We start from the raw sequence: 16513 nt of genomic DNA on the forward strand, positions 1-16513 counted from the left end.
TCATCTCACTTCAGGCCGAGGGAGCCGGCGTTTGTCCACAGACAGCTTTCCAGGTCATGTGGCCAGCATGACTAAATCACTTCTGGTGCAATGGGACACCATGCCATAAATCAGAGCGCATGGAAATGCCATTTACCTTCCTGCTGCAGTGGTACCTATTTATCTACTTGCGCTGGCGTGCTTTCGAACTGCTAGGTTGGCAGGAGCTGGGACAGAGCAATGAGAGCTCACCCTGTCACATGGTTAGAACCGCCAACCTTCCAATCAGCAAGCCCAAGAGGCTCAGTGGTTTAGGCCACATCGCCACCCGTTCCCCTGCATGCTGATTACTGACAGCTCAAAAGGTGGGCTGGGGTCAAGCAGGATCACGGTGCTTAACATAGTCCCAAACAGGTGTGAAACCTTGGCACTCGCTGATCCTCTTCCTGCCTTCCTGGTTTCTGCTCCTAGCTTACCACTACAGTGGTACGTCGATTTACAAACGCCTCAGGTTACAAATGCTTCATGTTCCAAGCTCCGCTAACCTGGAAGAGTTACCTCGAGTTGAGAACTTTGCCCAGGATGAGAACGGAAATTGTGTGGCAGCGGCAGCAAGAGGCCCCATTGGCGAAAGCATGCCTCTAGTTAAGAACAGTTTCAGGTTAAAAACAGACAGCCTGAATGAATTAAGTTCATAACTAGAGGTACTACTGTACAAGGTTAAATTGCCTGTGAGGAGGAAAACTCCCCCTACTTCTCTTTTCAGTTGTGTAATTTGGGGTGGGTGGAGAGACCCCTGGCCATGTAGCCCCACTCCTCCTCCTTTAGGTAAAGCTAGCGAACTTCCGGTCAAGATTGAGCCAGGTAGCCGGTCCTGGAGCTCCCAGACAACTCAGTTTTAATTGGGCTTAGCTTGTTTTAAATCTTTTTTTTTAATTCTTTTTATTAAGTTTCATTTACAACAAACAAAAAACATTAGACCAATAAAGATACCAAAAACCAAACAAAGAAAAAAGAAGAAAAAAAAGAAACAGATACACATGACAAAAACCGTTTCAAACAAATTGACTTCCTTCCCTGCTGGATTCAGATTTCTTAATTAAAAACTCTATTTTCTGCAGCTGGTATTATTACTGGGTTATACATCGTAAGTTTTATAACAGACCTGCTATAGTTGTTAAGTTTCTATGATTTCCTTCAGTATATGCCATAAATTTATTCCAATCGCCAATAAACTTTGTATTTTTTTGGTTTCTAATTTTTTGCGTCATTTTTGCCAATTCAACAAATTCAAATAATTTTGATTGCCAATCCCTCACCGTTGGTATATTTGTACTTTTCCAATTCTGTGCAATTAGTATTCTGGCCGCTGCTGTCGAATATTGAAACAATGTTTTGTCTTCTTTTCTAATTTCATCCCCAATAATTCCTAATAAAAAGGCCTCTGGTCTTTTAGAGAAGGTGTATTTAAATATTTTTTTTAACTCATTATAAATCAAATCCCAAAATTTCTTCACTTCCTCACACGTCCACCACATATGAAGGAAGTTGCCTTCTTTTGTTTTGCACTTCCAGCAGGCCTTGTTTCCTGTTTTATACATCTTTCCTAATTTTACTGGTGTTATGTACCACCTATACATCATCTTTTCTAAATTTTCTCTAATTGCAACACTTGCCATAAATTTTATTCCATCATTCCATAATTTTGACCATTTTTCGTATTCTGTATTATATCCCAGGTCCATCGCCCATTTTATCATAACCTCCTTAATTTCCTCGTCTTTAGTGTCCCATTCTAATAGTATGTCATACATTTTTGATAGTAACTTGGTTTTGCTTTCAATTATTTCTGTCTGAAATTTGGATTTCTTTTCATTCATTCCTACTTTTTTGTCTTCCGTCCATATTGCATTTATTTGATGGTATTGTAGCCAGCCTGTTAGTTTTCCTTTCAGATCTTCATATGGTCTTAATTTCCAGCCGCCTTCAGATCTTATCAGTAGGTCTTCGTAAGTCTATCTTTGCCCTTCCATGTTTGCTTTTTTAATTATTAGGATATCTGTTGGTGACAGCCACCAAGGTATTTTCCATTCTAAAAGTTTTTTGTTTTTCTCCCAAACTTCATATAGTGGTCCTCTAATGATATGGCTCGAAAACCCTTTATGTACCTTTTCTTTATTTAACCACAAGTAGGCGTGCCAACCGAACCTATTGTTAAACCCTTCTAGATCTAATAAATCGGTATTTTCCAAAGTTATCCAATCTTTAACCCAACAAAGGCAGGCGGCCTCGAAATATAATTTTAAATTCGGGACCGAAAATCCCCCTCTTTCTTTTCGATCTGTAAGTAATTTGAATCTAATTCTTGGCCTTTTCCCCTGCCATATAAATTTCGAAAGGGTTTTCTGCCAATCCTTAAATATTTTGGGACCTCTAATCACTGGGATGTTTTGAAACAGGAACAACATTCTTGGGAGTACATTCATTTTTATTGCCTCCATCCTACCTATCCACGAAAGTTTAACTCTATTCCAAATGTCTAAGTCTTTTTTGATTTCTTTCCACGTTGTCAAATAATTGTCTTGAATTAAATTTATATTTTTTGGGGTAAGCCATATTCCCAGATATTTTATTTTTTTAGTCACTTTAATTCCATGTTGTATCTCTAATTTTTCTCTTTCGTCCTTTCCCAGATTCTTAATCATCATTTTTGTCTTTAATTTATTCAATTTAAAGCCGGATAGTTTGCCATATTCTTCTAATATTTCCAGCGCTTTGTTGATACTTTTTTGCGGCTCTTCCAAGGATAACATCAAATCATCCGCGTAGGCTTTTAGTTTATATTCCTTTATTCCTACTTTAATCCCTTGAATCTCAGGTGCTGTTCTTATTTTATTCGCGATCACCTCTAATACCTAGCTTGTTTTAAATCAACTATTTTTAATGTCTAAAAAGTGGAGGGCAGATGACTGTGGAGCTAAATCTAGCTTCCCACCCTCCCCTCTGTGATCGTGTTACAGAAGCAGCCGTGGCGTAATATAATGGAATAATAAGCAAATGTGTCTCAGGGTGTGGCCTGGAAATGCAGGAGGCCACAATTGCCTTGCCAGAAGAAAAGAAAGGCCTGTGTCGCTGTCTGGTCAGTGCCTGGACAGGTGCTCACCAAGGACTCGCACATACCACAGGTTTCCAGCATGTGGTCAGTGGCCTGCTGGTGGTCCACAAGCTTCATTCAGGTATTGCATGGCACGTCTGTAAAATTACAATTAGGAAACATAATGCGCGGCGCATTCCAATGGCTACAACAGCAGGGGGGAAATGTTGTTAGATGGGTCTGCCAAGACCTTTATAACATTGTTAGAAACTAAGATGTGAAAGCCAGGAGCTAAATGACACCTTAAACCTAGGTTATGGGTGCTGCAATGGAGTATCTAGGCGTGTTTTTTTATAACAATAATACAAAGCTGAAAATGAATGAACTGCAGCTAAAAAAATTTGTTCATTTCTCACATGGTCTAGTCCATGGGTAGGCAAACTAAGGCCTGCGGGCCGGATCCAGCCCAATCGCTTTCTCAATCTGGCCCACGGACGGTCCAGGAATCAGTGTGTTTTTACATGAGTAGAATGTGTGCTTTTATTTAAAATGCATCTCAGGGTTATTTGTGGGGCATAGAAATTTGTTCAAACCCCCCCCCCCCAAATATAGTCTGGCCCTCCACAAGTTCTGAGGGACAGTGAACCGGCCCCCTGCTGAAAAAGTTTGCTGACCCCTGGGTCCTTCCCCGGCCCACCCGCCTATTATTCTTAAAAAGGTCTCTTCTCCAGTCTTCAGAGAGTAGCTGGAAGTGGGGAGGCAGAAAAAGGTCCTCCTTTCTTTCCACTCTGCAGTTTTCATCTGAAATCTTAGGCCCAGTACTGAAATTCCCTGTCGCAAAATGCGCCTAGAACAATGGGAGTTTTGAGCACTGCTTTATTAATGTTCAAATGGTCTGTGGGGGGGGGGAATAAAAGTTTGGGAACCGTAGGCATGGATGCCTCGCTGGGTTCTGTGGTGGAAGAAAAGTGGAGTCGAAATGTCATAAATAAAAATAAACGAGGCAAAGTGGCTTTCCCTTGTTGACACTCAGAAACTGCTGCCTGAGCCCTGAATTAAGAAGCAAGAGCTCTGCTGCCCTCAAGGCCTGATCAGCTCTCTTTTCTGAGACAACTTTGTGCGAGACAGGCCGAAACAGCAGGCTTACGAAGTTATCTAGGTACGATAAGAAAATGTCTTCTGCAATAATCCTGAGAGACGTGTACAGCGCAAGGGGAGGGGGATTTGGGGCTGGCCTTCTCCCCATCATGTCCTTGTAGGTTTTAAACCTGCTCCACCTATGCTGATGGCATCCTGAGAGGACACGTTTTTGCAGTTTATAATGGCGCTCTTGGATTGCTGCTGAAGCTTATTGCACAGCTCCATACTGGAGACTTCTGTTATTGTTATTAATTATTATCATTATTTAATGTGCATATTGCCCTTCAGCCGAAGATCCCAGGGCGGTTCACAACAGAAAAATACATAATAAAACAAAAACAAACTAGTAACCCTGCTCCCACGTGCACATTTAAAAAGCCATAGAACGTTAATAAGCCAAACGCCTGGTAGAAGAGAAACCTTTTTGCCCGCTGCCTAAAGATGTGTAGTGATAATGCCAAGTGGGCCTCCTTGGGAGAGCGTTGTACAAGTGGGGAGCTACCACTGAAAAGGCCCCGTTCTTGTGTTGCCATTTTCTGGACCTTCCATGGAGTGGGCACACCAAGAGGAGCCTCAGATGAAGATTGCAGGGTCTGGGTTAGTTCATATGGAAGGAAGTGACTCTTGAGATAGGGTCCTGAGATGCATAAGGCTTTGTAGCTCAAAACCAGCATTTTAAGTTGGGCCCAGAAACTAACTGGTAGTCAATGCAGTCAGGCCAGGATTGGTATTATGCGTTCAGACCATTGCTCCAGTTTAACCATCGCTCTTGCCTGGACATGCACAGAATTGGTTGGCCCTTCTGTAGCAGATGCAGTGATTTCAAGGTTATGTCAGACTACATCTCTGATCATCCCTCACCATTGGGCATGCTGGCTGGAGCTGATGGGGAGTTGAGAGTCCCAGGGACATCTGGAGGACACGATGTTGGCTGTCCCTCTGTATTTCGTCTTGCAGGTGCTTGGACCCAGCAGTTCCTCTTCATGGGACCTCTCCAAACTGGGGTTTTTTTTTAATCTCTTTGGCAGGTGTGTTTTGCAACATGCCATTTATGCAATAATAGTGCATATGTGGCTGCTTCTGTTTGTGCTGATGCAACAATGCCATGATTTCCAAAGGTCTTTAGACCTGATCCTGTCTTGGTGGTATTGGTGGTGGTTTGGCTGTAAATAGATGCTCGGTAGTTAATCATCAGGCGGCAGCAATTTTCATTAGGTCAAGAAAGCCCTCCAAAATATGGGTCAGCATAAGGTATACATAAGCCTTAATCCACCCTTGCCTTCTGTCTCCTGTAAGAGAGACCACTCTTAGCCTCCCATGCTCTTGTCAGCTGCTTTCCCTTGTTTATCCAAGATTGCCACTGATCTGAGCCCTGGTCCTTAGTAACCCTTTCGGAGCCATTCCTCTGCGATGACATGAGAAGCGAAAAGAAAAAAACAGAGTACAAGCTGCTCAGAAACTCCTTTACCCTGTTTTCCCTCTTGAAGGAAGAAATTCCTATTGTGAATTCTTCCCTGCCTGATATAAGGGCAGAGAAGATAGGACATGCATGGTTGGGGCGAGGAGGAACCAGGGAAATATATAAAAAAGTCGGGAAAAGGAATGTGTTTGCTTCCTCCAGGCCCCATGTGGGTGGCGGTTGTGGCACATGGAACAAAAGCCCCAAGATTGTAAGTGGGAGCAACTTAGGATAACGTGCTCTTCAGTTTATTTTTATTTTATTTTATTAGCAGTTGGTTAAAGTAGTTTTATTCAGGTTTATGGAGAGCCCTTTAGTATCCCCACCTCTTGTGACAACCGACATAAGACTTTGTTACATGGCAAGATAAATGCAAATGCAGAAGGCAATAAGAGCTGTTGACTGGACTTGTGCCAGCAGTGCGGAACATCTGTGGACATCCAGATGTTGCTGATTCCCAGCTCCAATCACCCCTGACCATTGGCCATGCTAGCTGACGGAGGTTGGAAGTCCCACAACATCTGAATGGCCACAGATGTTCCCTACTCGGTTACCGAGAACAACAGTGTCTACCTGCCCTCTTCCTACCTTGCTCTTCAGGATGCTAGTTATTTCAGTAAGAAGTAATACTCTTTGAGGAAAAATAAATTCAAAGAGGAGGGATGGAAAAGAGAAGAGAAGAGAAGAGAAGAGGAGAGAGAGAAGGCACAACAGACACACAACCTAGCCCTTGTATGGGGAAGTTTTAAACGTTTAATGTACTTTATTATGTTTTTGTATATGCCAGAAGCCGCCCAGAGTGGGTGGGGCAACCCAGTCAGATGGGTGGGGTACAAAATCATCATCATCCTTCTTCTTCTTCTTCCGCTTCTTCTTCTTCCTCTTCTTTTTACCTGGTGGTTGACCTTAGCTACTGTCTGAAGCTCTAGTGCAAGCCAGAAGTTTAGCCTGTGCATCACAGATACACCTTTGATATGTCGATCTGAAATAGTCTTGCTGCTTGTCTCTCCCACCTCAGAGATGCACTCATGGGCCGTTGCATTCCTTCCTGCGCCGTCTTATTTCCAGCCCCTGTTTCTCACTGAGTACACACTGAGCTTGCAGCGAATGTCATCCCACTTACCCTTTTGGAGTTGATAACCTTCCTTTTTGTTATGTCCCCGTTCTCCAAAGCAGACTACTATTAAAACAGCTTGGGAGAGAAAGAGAGCATTTAAAGCCGCGAAGATAAGGCATCCACTGTTTCTATTTATTTATGAGTTTGTTTCTTCCAGAACATTCTTCTGCTGCCCTTCAAAGCTCCCGGGGCGGCTTGCAAAAGCCGGGAAAACAATATCGAGCGAAACGATAACATAGAACACAGCAGAAGACTGAAACTTGAGCGGAGTGATTATAAACCACAAGGCAGCGAATAGCTGGCTTTTTGTTGGCCTGTTTCTCTGACATTTAAACTTTCTATTGGCAGTGTTGTGTACTTTTTTAAAAACGTTTTATGAGGCGTGGTGGTGGTGGTTAAAAAAGGAAAGCACTTTTGATATTTTAATAAACATTATAATAAGCATATAAGTGCTCTGACTGGCAGTGCCTCTACAAGGTATCTGGCAGAGCTGCTTCTAACAGCCCAGCAACCTGAGGTGGTTTCAATCGTTTGAGCAAATGGAGAAGCACTCCATGAATTTTGCCTGGGACATTTACAAAGAACCCGGATTTCTGCATCTTTATCTTTCCTGCCTGATTCACTCCAGCACAATGCTTGCCATGGGTATTCCATAGGAAGTTGCTTTATACTCAGTCAAGACCGTCAGACCATCTTCCTTGTTATTGTCTGGACCCACGGATGGGGAACCTGTGGCCCTCTGGATGTTGTTGGGCTCCAGCTCCTGTCGCTCCTGACTGTTGGCTATACTGGCTGGGGCTGATGGGAGTTTGAGTCCAACAACATCAAGAGATCCACTGTCTTCCCAGTTCTGGTATACCCCAGCTTGGCGGCAGCTCCTCTTGGTTTTAGAGAGCAGCCTTACCCAGCCTGGAGATACCAAATATTGGACTTGGGGTCTTCTTTTTTTACGAAATATTTGTTATTGGTTTTACAAATAGAAAATATAAATGAACACAAACTGTAAAAAACAAATCTATATAAAGAGATCCTCCGAATCTCAAGACTTCTCCCAATCCCCTCCATGGGTTCTCATTTTAAGCATCTACAACTGCATATTCATCAGTACTCCGATTTTTATATCAAACCATATTGTCCATGATATTTTTTACACTACAAGTGACTCAAAATCCGGCTCTTGTTTCCATCTGTTTACAGTGGTCTCCTAAATAACTTATAATTTTTTCCCATTCTTTTATAAAGTTTTTATCCTCTTGGTTTCTGAGTTTTCTAGTCAGTTTTGCCATTTTGGCATAGTCAATCAGCTTGGTTTGCCACTCCTCTCTGGTAGGGACTTTGTCTTCTTTCCAACTCTGGGCCAATAACATCTGAGTGGTTGTTGTTCCATACATGAAGAGTCTTTTCTGCTCCTTTGGTATATTGGTACCTGTAATTCCTAATAAAAAGGCTTCTGGTTTCTTAACAAAAGTTATTTTAATCATTTTTTTCATTTCATTATATATAATCTCCCAGAAAGCTTTTATTACAAGTCCACCATATATGAAAAAGGTACCTTCTTTTTCTTTATATTTCCAGCAAATATTTGAACTTGTCTTATACATTTTTGCTAATTTAGTAGCTGTCAAATACCACCGGTACATCATTTTCATATAATTTTATTTAACTGTACAACATGCCGTAAATTTCAAATCTGACTTCCGTAACCTTTCCCAATCTGCCATCTGAATATTATGTCCCAAATGTGGGACTTGGGACCTTCTGAATGCAAAGTACATCCTCTCCCACTGATCTACAGCTACTCTTGTTCCCTCATTTCATAGAACCACAATATTTATCGACTTAAAATTCAGTAGAGTTCAGTATCTCAAAGCACTTGGGACTAATCTGTACTGGTCAGTTAAAGCGTTATAAATGTGCTGCAAACATGCGACACCAGAAGGCGCTGTAGAGCAATGTAAAACTATCAATGTAAAATTGCATTGAGAGCTAAATAACATTTTTAAAGCGTTTGTATGATCAGCATAGATCCAGCCTTGGAGCTCAAGGGTCCTGCAGAACTGATTATCAGTAGCTGAAGCAGAGATGTACCTCAGAGGCAGGGTGCAAATTTGCATGCATAAGGTCCTGGGTTCAAACTCTGGCATCTCCAGGTAGGGATGGGAAAAGCCCAGTGTGAATAATATTGAAGTAGGCCAATGGTCTGACTCATTAGAAGGCAGTTTCCTGGCCGATCAAAGGAAACATTTCTTCACACATGCAATGGGATGTATTGATTTTTACTTAAGTGATTCAAAGTCTTCATTAAATGACCAAGAACAGAAAAGACCTGACAGATCAGTGGGGTGCCCAGGTAGTGTGTGATGCAGCAAGCTTCCTGAAGCTATGCAAACATGGATCTGGTCAGTTTCTGGTGCAAGACGACCAGTGTGCGCTGCCTTGAGTTCCACAGAAGAAAGGCTGGAGATGAATGTACTGAAGTTTAATTTAAAAAGACTGATCTAAGATAGTTCCCCGTTTTATAAAATGTTTATTTCCTGGAGCAGCATCCATATTGAGTGCTTACTAAATCTACCCCCACCCCAGCATGCGCGCGCGCGCGCACACACACACACACACACACACACATATATATATGCCGGTTTGCAACTAAACAGGAACCTTATACAGCCAAGAGTGTAATCCAAAACTTTTTGATCACTTAACTTTTTGTAGTACACAACTATATCTCCTAAGAGATAAGGGAAAGCACTGGGGAAGATAAACAGATTTCTGTTCTGCCTTTTATCTGTGCACACGCAAATAAATTCATTTTATTTAGCATCCCTGAAGGCCACAAACTCAGAGATTTCTAGAAGCTTGGTAGTTTATGGAGTGGAGCGGTGTTTTTCCAGGAGATGGAAAAATAATTTCTGTCGTGCATGGCTGTTAGAACAGGTGTGCAGCACCTTTGGCCCTCCAGATGTTGGTGAACTTTGAGACTCTTGTTGAAGAGCAGGATACTAACACACACCTATTCTTGAGAAGATGTTGGCATGCCTAAGATCTCATTGGGCAGAGGGTTGGATTTGATTCCTAAGTTACTGTTGCCTCTTTCCCCTTGAATAGGGTTTCTCTACCTTTTAATGTGAATGACAGGCCGAAAAGTGAAAAGAGATGCAGTGATGTGAAGCAGGATCTTATTTAGCAAGAGAATCTAATAACAAATGTCATAGTGAAGGTTCTGTGCTAATTAAGTCTTTCAGGGTTTGGGGTTTGTTGTTCAGTGGTATTCTTGAACTGCTTGTGATCATTGCATGGACTCGCATTTTTAATGCCTGTGCTGACCCAAGTAAAAACATTGCATTCTCTTGGACTGTGGAAAAATACAGATTACCCCCTGCTGACCTAGAGTCCTATGATATGGTCTTATGATGAATAAGCTGCATAGATGTACAGCATTAGAGAGGGGGCCCTTTTGACTCTTGTGTAGGATAGGAGTCTACCTTTGTACAGTTATGTAATTGAGAATGTGTGAAAGCTGTGTCCTCATCTCTATGGCGTGTCCACTTTTCTGCTCAGTGGGTTTTCTGTGGAAACTCAATGGCGTATCTTGGATATCCGTTCTTTAGAAACTACAGTCATAAATTAGGTGCACTTTCAAATGTGAATGCTGCTTACTTCTTATGTTGGAGTGTGTAGATACCACCCCAAAACCTTTAAAAATACAATGCACAGTCTTATTCCCATTCTCACTGCCTCCCTTTTTCTATTTTAAGAACAAAACAGCATTTCTAAAGCATATTTCAATGTTGAAGAAGCATTTATATCTATAATTTCAGTTCTATAAGGCAGGCCAGTTTTATCCCCATTTTGCAGATGGGGATGATGCATCTGATTGGATAATGATTTGTTTAAGGTGCTGATGGGAGACTTGTGGCTTTCCAGGTGTTGGATTCTAACTTCTGTCAGCCCCTGCCAGCGTGGCCAATAGTCAGGGATGATGGGAATTGTAGTCCAGAGACTTTTGGAAGGCTATAGGTTTCCCATCCATCAACTAAGGTGAGATTGAACTGGGGACTGCCAACTTACTGTACAGTGGTGCCCCGCAAGACGAACGCCTCGCAAGACGGAAAACCCGCTAGACGAAAGGGTTTTCCGTTTTGGAGGCGCTTCGCAAAACGAATTTCCCTATGGGCTTGCTTCGCAAGACGAAAATGTCTTGCGAGTTCCTGCGGGTTTTTCCCCCTCCCCCCCTTTTCCTAAGCCGCTTATCAGCTGATCCGCTGATAAGCCGCTTAACAGCTGATCGCTAAAAGCCGCTAAACCGCTAATAGCGCTAATCCGCTAAGCTGTCAATGGGCTTGCTTCGCAAGACGAAAAAACCGCTATACGAAGAGCCTCACGGAACGGATTAATTTCGTCTTGCGAGGCACCACTGTACATTCCTAGCCACTATGGCTAAGAAAATGTTGCCACAAAGTGGAACACAGTATAGGCATAAATCTAGAGACCATGGTTTCCCAAACTTGGGTCTCCGCAACTGTTTTTGGACTACAATTCCTATCATCTCTGACCACTGGTCCTGCTAGCTAGGGATGATGGGGGTTGTAGTCCAAAAACAGCTGGACTACTAAGCCTCTTGTTTGTGAATAGGCCCTGTCCATAAGAGATACTGTACTGTTGATTGGTTGACATTTTGTTAAAAAAATGAAAATATAGATGCTGTTAGAAGTTTGCCTCTGCTAAGGATTCCCTGTAGCTGAACCAATATAGGACAATCATTGAATACTAGGCCTCCTGTTATCTATAAATGATGGCTGGTATAATCTTTGTTGATCACTCATAGCCGAGTAAGATTGTCTTCCATAAACACCATTTTAGCAATGAGTCTGTAAGTGACTGTGGAGGCCAATTCTGGATCCACATGTCCTTCCACAGTGGGGACATAGGTTTCTGGGTGGGAGTTGATCACGGTGTAGATTTGCCAAGCGTGCCTTCCTCTTAGCACATTTCTCCTTTGCATCCTGAGTTTGAGTGTCTTCAAAGCCCATGACACCTTTGGTAAAGGCTGTTCTCCAAATGGAGCGCTCGTAGGCCAGTGTTTCCCAGTTGTCAGTGTTTATACTACCTACAAATGTCCCGGTCCTCAAACACTACCTGCGAGCATTTGCTTGTAGTAAGATATGTATACAGGTAAAGTGCTCTGTAGTAGAAATCATGCTAGAATATTTTTTTTTAAAGTGTAATGTATAACGAAAGCTATAGGAGCTTGTAGAGGAATGGCATGGGTGTCCAAAGAATGGGACTGTGTCCAGTTCAAACACTTGGCTAGCGTGCTTCAGCCCCTGGCAGGAATTGTGCTTCATCCAGCCTCTGTAAATCTTGAAAGTGAATCAGTCTGAACATAGATTTCAGATAATTGCTCCCCCTGCTGAACTGTAATATCCTTTTGGGGAATGAAAACTGCCATATTACCAAGGCATCTCTGTGTTTATCATATTTTAAATCTGCGGCTTGCTGCCTATTGTATCGGGGCGCCACTCTCTTCGTTGTGTGAAGGGAAAGTAGCTCTCCCTCCAGGAAGAAAACTACGAAGGGGTGGCAGCCATACCTTTAGATAATCCAGCCTTGAACTTCTAGAGCTGGGAAGAGGTAGGAAGGTGACGCCTCAATTCACCCCCAAAACGGAAGATTTCCTCCACTTTCCTCGCTAACTTGTGCTGCACTCCAGAGCCAGCAGAGGGCATAGATTCTCTTCATTTTTTGTTATTATTCCTCTCTCTCTCTCCCCCCCCCTCTAGATAAAGGGAGCTATGATCAAATAATACAAAATAGGATACAGTCTTACAGCTGTGGAATCTGAGCTACGTGCCGGCCCTCAGTTTTGTGAGGCTTAACTCCAGATGCCCACAATGCGCTGAACTGATAAATCATCGTTACACCTTTTGTTCCCCCCTTCTCAACCACAGTTTAGTTTTTCAGCACATGGGTCCATTTTGAAAATACCACTGCTCATCAGCCCTGGAATGCATGGATTAGCAAAGAGTCACTCTGAACACATGCAAAGTGCTTGCTCGTCCCTCTGTAACAACAACCAGGTTCCTGGAATTGGAAGGCAGGAATCCCTTGTGAAAGGGTAGGGCTATTGCATAAGTGAGGGAACTTTTTCTGCATGGGGGCCACATTCCATTCTGGGCAACCTTTTCGGGGCCACATGCCAGAGGCAGTAGTGGGCAGAGCAGTAAATGTGAATTTTACATTTCTATGGAAGGCTAGTTTTCCCCACCTCCCATTTTGGCAAGCAGGAGGACTAACAGAGTTCTAGGAGACATCCTAGACAGGCAAAAAACACTGAAGGAGATTCTTACGAAAGCAGAGTTGGTGAAGGAAGCGACTTGCAGTGTGAGTGTGTCCTGAGGGGAGAGTCTTGAGGCCCATGTAGCGAGAGCCCTTGAGGGCCTCATTTGACCCTCAGGCCTAAGTTCCCCCATTCCTTCACTACTGGGAAGTCTTGAACCCAGAACCTGTTTCAGAAGGGAACTGCTGGCCTGAAGGAACTCACTCTCTCTACATATCCTACCATTTTGCTGCTTGTAGTATTTTAAAATTGTAAACCACCTCAGGTGCCTTGCCAGAAAGTGTATGTATATAAATGCAACCAGCCATTAATTAAATAAAAATAAAGTAAGTTGCCTGCACCACCCCCTGGTCCTGAATCATTCACTGCCAAGTTGATTGGCAGCACTCTAAATGAGAACAGAGAAAAGAGACTCTTGAGAGGAGGAGACTCTTGAGAGTCCCATGGACTGCAAGAAGATCAAACCTCTCCATTCTTAAGGAAATCAGCCCTGAGTGCTCACTGGAAGGACAGATCGTGAAGCTGAGGCTCCAATACTTTGGCCACCTCATGAGAAGACAAGACTCCCTGGAAAAGACCCTGATGTTGGGAAAGATGGCGGGCACAAGGAGAAGGGGACGACAGAGGACGAGATGGTTGGACAGTGTTCTCGAAGCTACCAGCATGAGTTTGACCAAACTGCGGGAGGCAGTGAAAGACAGGAGGGTCTGGCGTGCTCTGGTCCTTGGGGTCACAAAGAATCGGACACGACTAAACGACTAAACAACAACTTTGAACGGTGGATATAATTTGTCTTGGAATTAACTCTGTGGTGAGATGTGGTAGCTGCTATTAAAAGTGGACCAGACCTGTTCATGGAGGGTGGGTTCTGTCACTGGCTATTTTCGCCGCAATGGCTATATGGAACCACCACGTTCAGAGACAGGACACCTCTAAATGTCTGTTGGTGGGGAAATGGCAAGGAAGGGCTGGATGAGTCTTTGGTGTGATCCAGCAAGGCTTGCCTTGCATTAGGGTACTGGCTCTCTCTCTCTCTGCCAGGGCCCTGGTAAATGCCTGAGCTGGCTGTGTCCCTCTTGACTTCTGAGGTTGCACCAGACCTTAATCTCTGGACTTATCTCTAGATAGTAAACATGTATTGCCTCACTTCAAAATTTGTTAAGCTAGCCCTGCTGCGTTTTTTGGGGAAGGGCCTTCCTGCTCCTCTCTGGAGGTGGGGTGCTGGCCATCCACCCTAAGGCCTTGCCCCGATGGCACACTGCTCCTAGGATTGTACATCATACCGTGTCTACAAAGAAGGACCAGACTGCTCCTGTTTAAAAGCTGGGGAGATGGGGGAAGACATGCCATGCATCCGTATAGCTATGTAGCTTCCCCCCCCCGCCCCCGTCGTGAGGAGTTGATTGATTAACTGACTAGCCAGGATATGATCTCACATCCCCTCTTATGGAAGGACAGGAAAATGACTTGGGGCAGTGAAGGTCCCTGACGCATGGGGGAAATTTGCCTGGCTGTAGAAAGGGGGCAAGCTTGGTGGATCATTCCTGCCCCTCCAACACTACAGTGGGGCAGGCGGGTGGGCTTGTGGTTGCTCAGTTCATGACAGCTCTTGCTGCTTCTGTTCAGGGATGGGTTCTCCAGCTCCTAAAAGCAGACTCCAATCAAGGACGTTGAGGAGATCTGGTGTACGATGCTGCAGCTAAGACAGCGAGCTGGGAGATACCTGATTTCAAATCTTGCCTCCTCCACTATTTTCTGTGTCTCACCTCCTTCACCCACACAACCTGTTTCAAAATCTGGAATGGTTCTGCTGTTCCGGGCTGTTGGACAGGCTGTGAATACAGTGTATGTAAAATGCTTTGATCACATGAAAACGTACTGTGGAAATGCAAAGAATTACTATTTTCTGCCGCTGTGCATCTCTGCCTGCCTTTGAAGACTGGTGCTTCTATATTATTTTTTAAAATGACTCCCTGGGTCCAAGAATAAATCCCTCATACCACATTTCCAGCTTGTGTGTAGCTCCTCCTTCTTGCTCCCACTGGGGATGTGCCAATCCTTGCTGCAACCTTACACACACACACAACACCCCGTGACCTATGCCTTGTGATGAACCTCCTTCAGCCTGTACCAGCGCATAGTTGGCGCATCCGACTGTCCGTACCAGGCTGCCCGCCCCTGGGTTCTCTCTGATGCCAGGCCTCAGATTGCCAGTTTTTTCTGTGCCTGGCTGTGACAGCCCATTGTCTTTCTCCTGCCCACCCCACACTGCCCCTGTATGCTATTCAATTGGACTGTGCTGGTATCTCTTCTATTCTCTGGCCTTTGAGCTTCCTGTTCTGGGCCAGCCTTTCCCATAAACACCTCCTGTCTTGGGCTGTGTTCTTCCGCAGGCTTAAGGCATTGAACTGAACTTCAAACACAGGTTCAACATTGGGATGGGGGCGATCCTTTTCTCCTTGAGAGGGGAGTTGTGGCTGATCCCCGCCCGCTTTACTTCCCAGCCTTGGGAACTGAAGTGGTCCCGCCCTTAATGCTGCTGTGTGTCCTCAGATGTCACCTGGAAGTGTCATTTCCTTTGCCCTGAAATGGAAGAAACTTCCCATTTTTGTAAGTGATAGAGCCATTGAAGTGAATGCACGCGACTAACTTCGACGCCTTTATTTCAGCAGGTCTGCTCTGAGTAGGGCTAGCACAGCCTGGCGCAGCTGTGTCCTCTATTCTAGGCCAGGGTTTGCCAAACTTGGGTCTCCAGCTGTTGTTGTTTTCCCCCCGGACTACAGTTCCCATCATCCCTGACCACTGGTCCTCCTAGCTAGGGATGATGGGAGTTCTAGTCCAACAACCGATAGAGACCCAAATTTCGGAAACCCTTTTCTAGGCGTCCCTTCTTCATCTTTTTGCCCTGTTCATTTGTGTGTGTGTGAGAGAGACCACCGGCCCCGATCTCCAAGGACCCTCCCGCTCGTCCTCCTCTCTCTTGCGTCTCCCAAGCCTGTCTTTCTGCCTATGGGCGTAACCAGGATTATTGTTGGGTGGGGGGCAGGCCTTTTGTTAAGGGGGGGGGGCAGAACCTCAGTTTGTTATACATTGTTTGTTGATTCGGGGGCAGCTGCCCCCCTGCCCCTCCTTGGCTACGTCCGTGTTTCTGCCCCTGCCTCGAGGGAGGGTCTCCTTCCCGGTTGGGCTGGCGGCCTCTTTCCCAGCCCTCGACTTTTCTCTCCTTGCTCCGTCCCTTTCGCCCCCTGTGTGCGCTTCCGTCTCCCCTTTCCCGCCCTTCTCTCCCTCTCCGCCGCCTGCCCCCGAAAAACCCCCTCCGGGGCGGAGGTCTCTCCCGACTGCTCTGCCCGTCCACCCAGGAGGGGCTGGCCCGCCTGCCCGCTGCTG

The 16513-nt window shown here is 44.6% G+C and overlaps 1 protein-coding gene across 2 annotated transcripts in view; it reads left to right on the plus strand.

The window, feature by feature from the left end:
- ARHGAP23 (Rho GTPase activating protein 23) overlaps window positions 1–16513 on the plus strand; it is a 178436-nt gene that overhangs the window by 15995 nt on the left and 145928 nt on the right. The window lies entirely within an intron of this gene.

The sequence above is a fragment of the Podarcis cretensis genome (genome assembly GCF_951804945.1).
Source record: "Podarcis cretensis genome assembly, chromosome: 13".
Lineage (NCBI taxonomy): Eukaryota > Metazoa > Chordata > Lepidosauria > Squamata > Lacertidae > Podarcis > Podarcis cretensis.